The sequence below is a fragment of the Chiroxiphia lanceolata genome (assembly GCF_009829145.1).
Source record: "Chiroxiphia lanceolata isolate bChiLan1 chromosome W unlocalized genomic scaffold, bChiLan1.pri scaffold_107_arrow_ctg1, whole genome shotgun sequence".
Lineage (NCBI taxonomy): Eukaryota > Metazoa > Chordata > Aves > Passeriformes > Pipridae > Chiroxiphia > Chiroxiphia lanceolata.
Window position 1 is genome coordinate 9,878 of NW_022476496.1, and position 9,005 is coordinate 18,882.

Sequence of the window (9,005 nt, forward strand, 5' to 3'; positions counted from 1 at the left end):
ACATCCACGCTGGGGAACGGCCCTACCTGTGTGGGGAATGCGGGAAGAGCTTCAATGACAGGTTCACTCTGATCCGACACCAGATGATCCACAGTGGGGAATGGCCCTACACATGTGGGGAATGTGGGAAGGGCTTCAACTGCAGCTCCAGCCTCCTCACCCACCAGCACATCCACACTGGGGGACGACGATATGAGTGTGTGGAATGTGGGAAGAGCTTCAACTGCAGATCCAACCTGATCCGACACAAGAACATCCACACTGGGGAACGGCCCTACAAGTGTGGGGAATGTGGGAAGAGGTTTCTGACCAGCTCAGATCTCCTCGTGCACCAGCGGACGCACACGGATGAGAGGCCCTTCCGCTGCACCGACTGTGGGAAGGGTTTCAACCGGAACGGCCGCCTCATCAGGCACCAGCGCATCCACACTGGGGAGAGGCCCTACAAGTGTGGGGAGTGTGGGAAGAGCTTCACCGAGAGCTCTACCTTGACCAAACACCAACGGACCTACCAGTAAGGGAAGCCCTACCAGTGCCCTGACTGTGGGAAGAGCTTCGACCGTAGGACTGACGCGCAAAAAAGGTTTCAAAAGGTCTTCAGGATTTTGAGTATCTGCACTCCAACATCAGTTTATTCTTTTGAATATGTGTAAGTTTAACCTCATTTTAGTCTGAAAGCCAAATTCACCACTACCCCGTTCCCTGATAACCGTGGGCTGATTCTGACAAGTGAGGCAGAAATTACCCACTGCCCAGCAAAAACCAGTGGGATCAGCCAGTGGTCTCTGCCCTGGCAGCCCAGTTTCCCCAGTCTCATCTCAAAATGACCAGTTACACTGAAGCAAAGAGCACTGGAACCAGTGCAACAAGCCCCAGTCTTGTTTTCACGCCTGCCCACGTGTCCTGTTTTCTGCTGCTCTACAGACTTCCTTCTTTAAAATACAATGGAAAAATGAACAGTTTTTGGGGTGGTTTTGGTTTTGGGCTTGAGGTTTTTTTCCCCCCTACTGTTCTCATTAACCTCATTTCAAATCTATTTTGTTGTTTGAAGATGAATTAAAATTTTGAATGATTTTTAATGTTAATGCCTTGACCAAAGTATCAAAACATGAAAAATAAAAAGAAAAAACCACCAGAAAGCTGTCAATTATTATCACAATCAAACACTCAGAAGTACTAACATAAGCACAGTGAAAAACCCATAAATAAGACCATTAAAATAATTTTAATATTTGCATATTAATATATTTTTAATAAACTTAACCTAAGGAAATTTAATTCCTGACATCAGCTTTCCCCACCTCTCAAAAAGGTAATTTAGTTACATCTTAGTCACCCTTGAAAGGCTCTTTCCAGTTGGGTTGGCCTCTGCCTTAGACACTCATGAGATCTGCCAAAACCAACTTAAGGGCAAATTTCCCCACCAGGTTCAACTGCATTGGTTGTACCAAAAGCTTTGCAAGTGACCCCACAACTTTCATCTTAAACTCTTCTCTCAACCTTGTAGAATAATTAGCAGTAAACAGACCTGATAATGTGTTATAATTAAGAACACGTTCTTGTTCTCAAAGTCATTCATGCATCAAAAAGATGCCACAGGAATAGTCAAACTATTAATAGCAACTTCTGCACTTTGGAAATCTACATTTAGTTTAAAAGATTTCACAGTGGTTGTTTCCTTAGGAATTAAGGCACATTTTGCTAACAAGTTTCAATAAAGTTACAAACACATCTTTCTCCACTAAGACACATGCAGTCATCTTAACCTGAGGTAGACACTGAAAAGCCCAATTTTTTTTCTTAGCTGTCACGAGTCTTTCATTCCTTCTGTCACATCAATTAGGCATCAGCCCATTTTTCAAGCTGCTGTCATCTACCAGCTCCTGGTTTGGTTTCCAAGCCCAGTATTTTGACCACGATAAAATCAGGGACCTGGGCAGTCATGTCAGAATGACAGAGAGTACTGACACTCCCTGCCAAGGGAGACAAACCATTCCCAACCTCGACCAAAGGTCCAAGGCAACAATTTTGAACCAAAGTTTACAAAGTTTTTCTCTTCAGTTTTTTGCTGCAATTCTCTGTTGCTCTATTAAAAGACCACAGCAGTGAAAGACAAGGCCTGATGGCCAAACCCAGGGCTTCAGCCACTTGAGGTCTATTGAAACCTTCTGTTCCTCAAGTGGGAGACTGAAATCCAACACAGCTTTCCTTCTGTGCATCTGAGGAGGTACCAAGAGAAGAGGAGAATTTAAAGGATTAATTTTTATGTATTTGAGGCCGTGTTTTAATATAAGTAGATTGTGAAAGATCACAAGGGAAGCAGTTTGCTCATACATAACTTTTATGGCCAATTTCACACAGTCCAAATTCACAGCAAAAAGGAAGTTCCTGAGTTGTTTCAGGGTTTTCGGTGTTTATACATTTATTTATTTATTTTTTATATTTAAGGCGTAGGAATTCAAATTTATATTTGGGTACCATTTTATTTAAACATTTTTTATATTTTTATTTATTTTTTTAATGTATTTAAGGTGTAGGAATTTGAATTTTTATTTGGATACCATTTTATTTAAATATTTATTTTATTTAAACATTTATTTTATTTAAACATTTTTTACGTATTTATATTTTTTTATATATATATAAGGCATAGGAATTCAAATTTATATTTGGATACCATTTTATTTAAACATTTATTTTATTTAAACATTTATTTTATTTAAACATTTATTTTATTTAAACATTTTTTACACATTTATATTTTACCACCATCAGATGTTCTGTAAGCACAGCAGTCAAGGCACAACTCATGTAGGTTTGGGTATTTTTAGCTATGGCCATTTGCCAGGTTTCTCACATTTAGAGAGGAATTCCCGGTAAGATGTGACTTTATTCACAGATGCACTCTTTTTTGGGCGTTATTTTGAAATCATAAACTGTATTGCATTAAGCAAAGTATGTCAACTTCAATAAAGCTCCTGGTGTTTTCAAGTATTTTCCCTCTTCTCTTAAACAAATGGAAAATAAACATCAGTGCTTCAACTAAACATTATCTACGCTAACCAGAGAGGGCAATACTAGATCTTTCAAGATCCACACATTTGGATGCTTTTGCAATTGGTTTTTGAAGCAACTTCTTTTGTAGACAAACTGTGGCATTAAGTAAATTAAGGCTTTCACATTCAGCCCCTTCCTTTAGGTAAGGATTATAAAGCAGAAAAGGAGGGAAGAATTACTCGGTGTGTACCTGAAAGCCCAAAGTCCTACCCAAGAAACCAGATGTGACAACAGCTCATTTACAACCCAGTGAGAAAACAAACAAAAATGCACACAGAAAGATTTAGGAGTCATGTGAAGATGAATATAAAAATGGAACATGAGTCACATGTTTTAGAGATTCGAGCAGATGATTGGGGGCTAGAAAGGCGTCAGTGGATGGCACAGGCAGAGTTTTGAGGAAGAGCTGGAAGGAGAAACATGGCAAGAAATCTGCTGTTCTACACAGACCTGCAGTGGGAAAAAACAGTTTAAAACTTCTGAAGGAACAAAGTAATAAAACTCACAGAGCCCAGGAGCAGAAGAGATTAAATACTTGCCAAAAAGCATCAGAACTAAGCTCATGGACACACATTAAAAACTGAATTCCTCCAATTCATGAATTCCACTCTTTTGCTTCAGGACTGAACTCAGTGATAAAACTGGTCCAAAGTCACAAAATGTGCCAGGGACAACAAAAGGTCAAGACCAAATTCCTTTTAGTTCAGGAAACTGGAAAAGATTCTGTTCCTGTATTCATTCAGTATAGATGAATATTTTTTAATTATTATTTTAATTTTAATTTTTCTACTCAAGCCTGCCAATATTGTGGTTTTTAGACTATATGAGGAATGATCTGAAGTCTATCAGCTCGCAGTTTAATTTAAAAAGAAACAAAACCAAACAAATACCAAACTGTCCTGGCATTACAGATCATTTTGTGCAAAGCCAGACCTTTGTGAAGGTCTTTTTTTAAAAAACTGAAAAGTAAATGTTATTAAGGAAGAACAACTTACCAGTCCTTCGACCAAGAGCAGCTATTTTGCTTACAGTGAGCAAATCAATTCCTCCACACATCTGCAGGGAAACTGGGATATTAAAACACTTGAATTAAAATTAAAAATAATAAAGAAATCCTAAGGACCAAACATTAGACTGTGAGTATTACACAAGTCCCTGAATGAAAAAAAAAAAACAAATCAAGCATTACAGATCACAGCATATACTACAAAAGACATTTTATAAAAAATTTTCAAGTATCACTAGGGAACGTGTTATCAAAGAACCTGTGCAAACCACCCAAGAAATTCAGGCCCAGTCCTGTACACAAATCCCTTGAGAAATTACCACCAGACAAACATAGATAACCATACATTGCTCTTCCAAGAAAAGGCAGCTCCAAAGAGCTCAGAAAAGTAAACAAGGGACAGGTAAAACTGCCTTTATTGTAATATCTGTTCAGCACAAACAGCATCAGGGCAATCCAGGAAAGGTGCAGACTATTATGACTGAAGTGCTCAATTTTGTATTTAGCATGGAACATGCAGGTCAGCCAAGATCTGCTCCTGACACTCTGGGGTTTAATTTTAATCTTTAATGTTGCTATTTTCTGAAGAGCAGGTCAGTTAAAAGTTGCAGCTTTAGACATTTCAGGATTTAACACTAGGAACACAAGTCTTGGGTCTCACAGGCTCAGTCCCCTCATTATCATCAGACTGGTCTTGCCTTCATTGGAACAGACTGTGCAATATCTGTGATTTTGACCCTCTAAACTGAAAATTCCCATGGGATTTCAGATATGCTCTGCTGTTCTTCAGGTATGAGATCATTTCTAAACACCAACTCTTAGTTCTCACAGATCCCATCAGACAGTTACACAACCCAGTTCCAGAACACACTGACACACACATTTGCACATCAGCCCTGTTTGCTGCAGGACATCCATCAATTCATAAAAATGTGACCTACACTACAATAACAACATTCTATCCTTGCCAAGCATCAGCCTTTGTGTTCCCAAAACCAAGACACAGGCCCCAAAAATCTCCTCTACAAATACCTGAAGTCTCCTGTTACTGCTGTTCCTGTTGTCAAATGTGAGTTCTACAATATCCCCAACCGTTAATGCTACAAACTCAGTAAGTACAAAATACAATCAAAGTTTAATGCAGGTTCTCCCTGGTGAAATGGGACATTTAATGAAATGGATTTCTATGAAAATACTGCCCTTTTCCACAAATACAAGGCACATGTATCTGTATATACAGATTATAAAAATAACAAGCCACTTCACAAATAGCCTGGGTAAACTCAAATTTATACAGAAGTAGCACATGAACATGACATTATTTGAAGACAGTCTACCTGTATCTGCAAAAAAAAAAAAAAAAGGCTTTCTAAAAGTCCAGATACTTTACAAAATGTATCCCTTCCATATTGTGGTGGTTTGAAAAACCTTTTCTCTGAGGTAGTAATGGTTTGCCCCACTGATAATACTGGACCAATCAATAATCCACGTGTGCCCTACGGAAATTCCATACCCACAGAAACGGAAGAGAAGGTAGTGAAGGTAGTGTAGAAGGAGGGTAGCCATGATCTGAGCCACGAGGAAGCAGGGGGCCAGTGAGCCCCTCTGGGGGCCAAGGGCCCCCAGCCCCCAGCTGAGGTCACAGGAGACCCGGTACAGTGTCAATGCTGGACCGGGTCCTGTAATCAAGAGCTGGAAGAGTTTCCTTACTGTCAGCAGCAGCAGAAGACACTGAAAGCAGCAGCGGAGCAGTCCTGAACAGAGACAACAGTGGCTGAAAGCCAAAAGGTAGCCAGGAGCAACAAGATAACGTGAAGCCGGTTGAAAGACGCAGAGATGTTCCTGCAGGAGGGAGAACTGGCAACAAAGCAGAGGAAAACTCAACAGAGCTGTTTTGGGGTAAGACTGTATTACTTTCCCAAACCCCAGAGACTCCTTGAAGAGGAGGGGTGGACTTCCAAACCCTTAGGGAGTCCCGAAATTCAGCAGCAGCTCGAGAGAGGGAGAAAGGAGCTGAAACCCGGAGTTGTCCTGAGAACTGAGCCAGGACGGAATGTGGGGGAGGTGGCCGTGCCCTCTGCTGCTGCTGTTGCTGCTTCTATTCTGCTACTGAGCTGAGACAGAGCAGAAGAGCTTTGGTAAGACTGAACTGAAAGCTGCCTTCAATGTTCTAACCCAAGAGGAGTGAAGATCTACAAGGAAATTCCCCGAAGGCTCGGGCTCAAGGTTGAAATTTCCACAAAGTAAGAACAAAAATCCTAACTGCTATATTGAAATCTGCTGCCCTTGGGAAAAATGGAGGACACTAACCAGTGCCACAAAAACCTGAAAGGAAGGAACTGTGGCCTGAGAAGTGATAAAAAGACTCTTTTCTTCTTGGAGTTTTATTGAAGAAGAGGAGAAATTTAATGTAATGTAAATATATATGTGGGTGTAAATAAACCTTTGTAAATATTTTCCCCTTCCCCCAATAAGGACTGGTTGTGTTTTGTCTGAAAACTCTCCACATGGGGTGAAAAAGATATCAAGTCCATACCATCACTAAACCCTCTCACAGGGGCAAACTGTGGGAGGGGGGCTTGAACTTAAAAATTAGATTTTGGGAGTTTCAAACCACCACAACCTCACACCAAGGGACCCACAGTAAGAGAAGCCCTTCGAGTTCCCCGACTGCGGGAAGAGCTTTGGCTGCTGCTCCAACTCCCTCAGCCATCAGAGGACCCCCATTGGATGATCCACAGGGACCCACGTTGGGCACAGACCTGGTGACCCATGGTCCAGGTGATCCATGGTGGGAAGTGTATTGGGGTTTAGATGGCCATGTTTTGGTTCCTGGGGGGCTCCAGGGGTGGGTTCTGTGAGCAGCTGCCAGAAGCTTCTCCCGTGTCCAGCCCCTGTCTCGACCCCCCTGACAGTGAGGGTGACTCAGGGTCTTGTGAACTGATCCCTTGGGGCAGATTAGAGTTAGTTTATCTATATCTATGTCTATATTTATATCTATCTATACATGTAGGGTTTAGTTTAGAACAATTTTGTCTCCATGTAAAGTAGGTTTGGGGCAGTTTTGGCTCCTGTCTATAGTGATATAAAAACACAAAAACAGCACTTCCCCTCTCTGGCTCCAAGCCCAGCCTGTCCCCTCCAGGGGTGGGTGTTCCCCCCTCTGCCCCGGGCGGTTCCATTGCCCGTGGGCAGCACAGCCCCCACTGCTTCTGCAACTGGAGAGTGTTGGAGCCATGGACCATTAACATTCCAGTCTCTCCCAGTTCTGCATCCCAAAAGTCAAGAGGGTTCAACCTGTCACCTCAAAGTGGATCAATCCCACTGAAAATGGCTCAATCCCACCCCAAAATTCCTGTGTTTCTTATTTTCCCTATGTAATTCTGGGGCTGCCGGTGCCACCCCTCAGCTCTCCGCAGGTTGAGGCTTGGCCTTGCACTTTTGCCTTTGCTGGATTTCTTCATCAGATATTTTTCTCTCCCTGAAAACAAAAATATGGAAGGTTTTCGATAATCTGGACATCTTTAGACCATCTGGACAAATTACAGTTTGCAGTGTTGGAACGGAACATTTTCCACATTTAATCATTTGTTCCCATCCTTCCCAGGAGGGAGGACACTGAACTCTTCCACAGAAACAGAAAACTAGTAACAAAAATTCAGAGACTACTGAAAATGAAAAACACCTTTTACTCACAGGTGGCCCTTTCATGTCCTTCTCTTCTGCCTTCTTACAATCGATGTTATCCATGGCAGCAGTTGCCTAGATGATGGCCAAAAAAAGCATTTAATTAATTTAGAATCATTCCAGAAAACTGAATCACAAGTGGGGATTTGAAACTGCCTCAGGGGAGCACATTTGGAGAAAAGGGTTCCTCAGTCACTTAGAAAATTTGGCTGAAACTGCTCGTTGTGGGCCTGAAACTCTTAAATAAATAATACCAACTCATCCTGCATCCTTCCCAGGGGAGTATTTTTATCCCTAGATTTTCTCCAGTGATTTTGTCTCTACACAAATCAATGTTCTCCTGGGAAAAGTACCGAGTATATGAGACAAGAAACTGTAAAAACAACCAACCCACCCACCCCCCACACAAAGAACAGCCCAAGAAAACCCCAAGAACTTGCCAAATTAAAGAAACCCCTGAAAACCAGGCTTTGAAGCATTTCAGAAGTAATTAAAATACATGAGAAATCAGTCCTTCTGCCTTCAACAAACTGCCTCAAGCTTCTCCTTTCTGCTTAAAAATCATCATTTCAGTGAGTCAGGCTGTAGACAGGTATGAACTTTGCTGCCCAGCTCAGCCACCAGTGCCCCTAAAGGTCCTCTCAAAAAGGGGATTGAGGGGGTCCTGGGTGGGCTCTGGATGGATTTAGGGGGTCCTTGGGGGTCTGTGGGGTGGTCCTGGCACCTTTAGGGTGAGCTGGATGCCCATTGAGGGGGAGGTGCCCTCCCAAAGCCCCCCAGAGCAGGTTGACACAGGGGAACGCAGGGGGGGTCCCCATTCCCGATCCATTCTGGGGCCAGTTTTGCCCTCCCCAACCTCGGTTCCTCCCTGAGTCACATCTATCATATGACATCACATCCTCCTCTGTGACATCACATCTCATCTATAACATGATGTCACACATCTCCCGTGACATCACATCCTCCTCTATGACATCATCTTGTCTATGATGTCGTATCCATCATATGATATCACACCACTCCCGTGACATCACAGCTCCACTGTGACATAACATTCTCCCTGTGACATCACATCTTCCTCTGTGACATCACATCCTCGCCATGACATCACATCCTTCTCTGTGACATTGCAGCTCCCCTGTGAGATCACATGCTTCCTGTGACATCACATCCCCCCTCTGTGACATCACACTTTCCTCTGTGGCATCAGATCCTTCTCTGTGACATCAAATACTCCTCTGAGACATCACATCCT

At 42.4% G+C, this 9,005-nt stretch overlaps 1 long non-coding RNA gene across 1 annotated transcript; it reads right to left on the bottom strand.

Annotated features, from left to right (window-relative positions):
* Positions 1-3,286: 3,286 nt before the first annotated feature.
* Positions 3,287-8,640, bottom strand: LOC116781292. Its single transcript, XR_004354847.1, has 4 exons — positions 8,475-8,640; positions 7,749-7,825; positions 4,053-4,113; positions 3,287-3,507 (listed from the first exon to the last, which is right to left on the bottom strand). It is a non-coding gene; the product is annotated as an uncharacterized LOC116781292 (long non-coding RNA).
* Between the last annotated feature and the right edge of the window lie 365 nt (positions 8,641-9,005).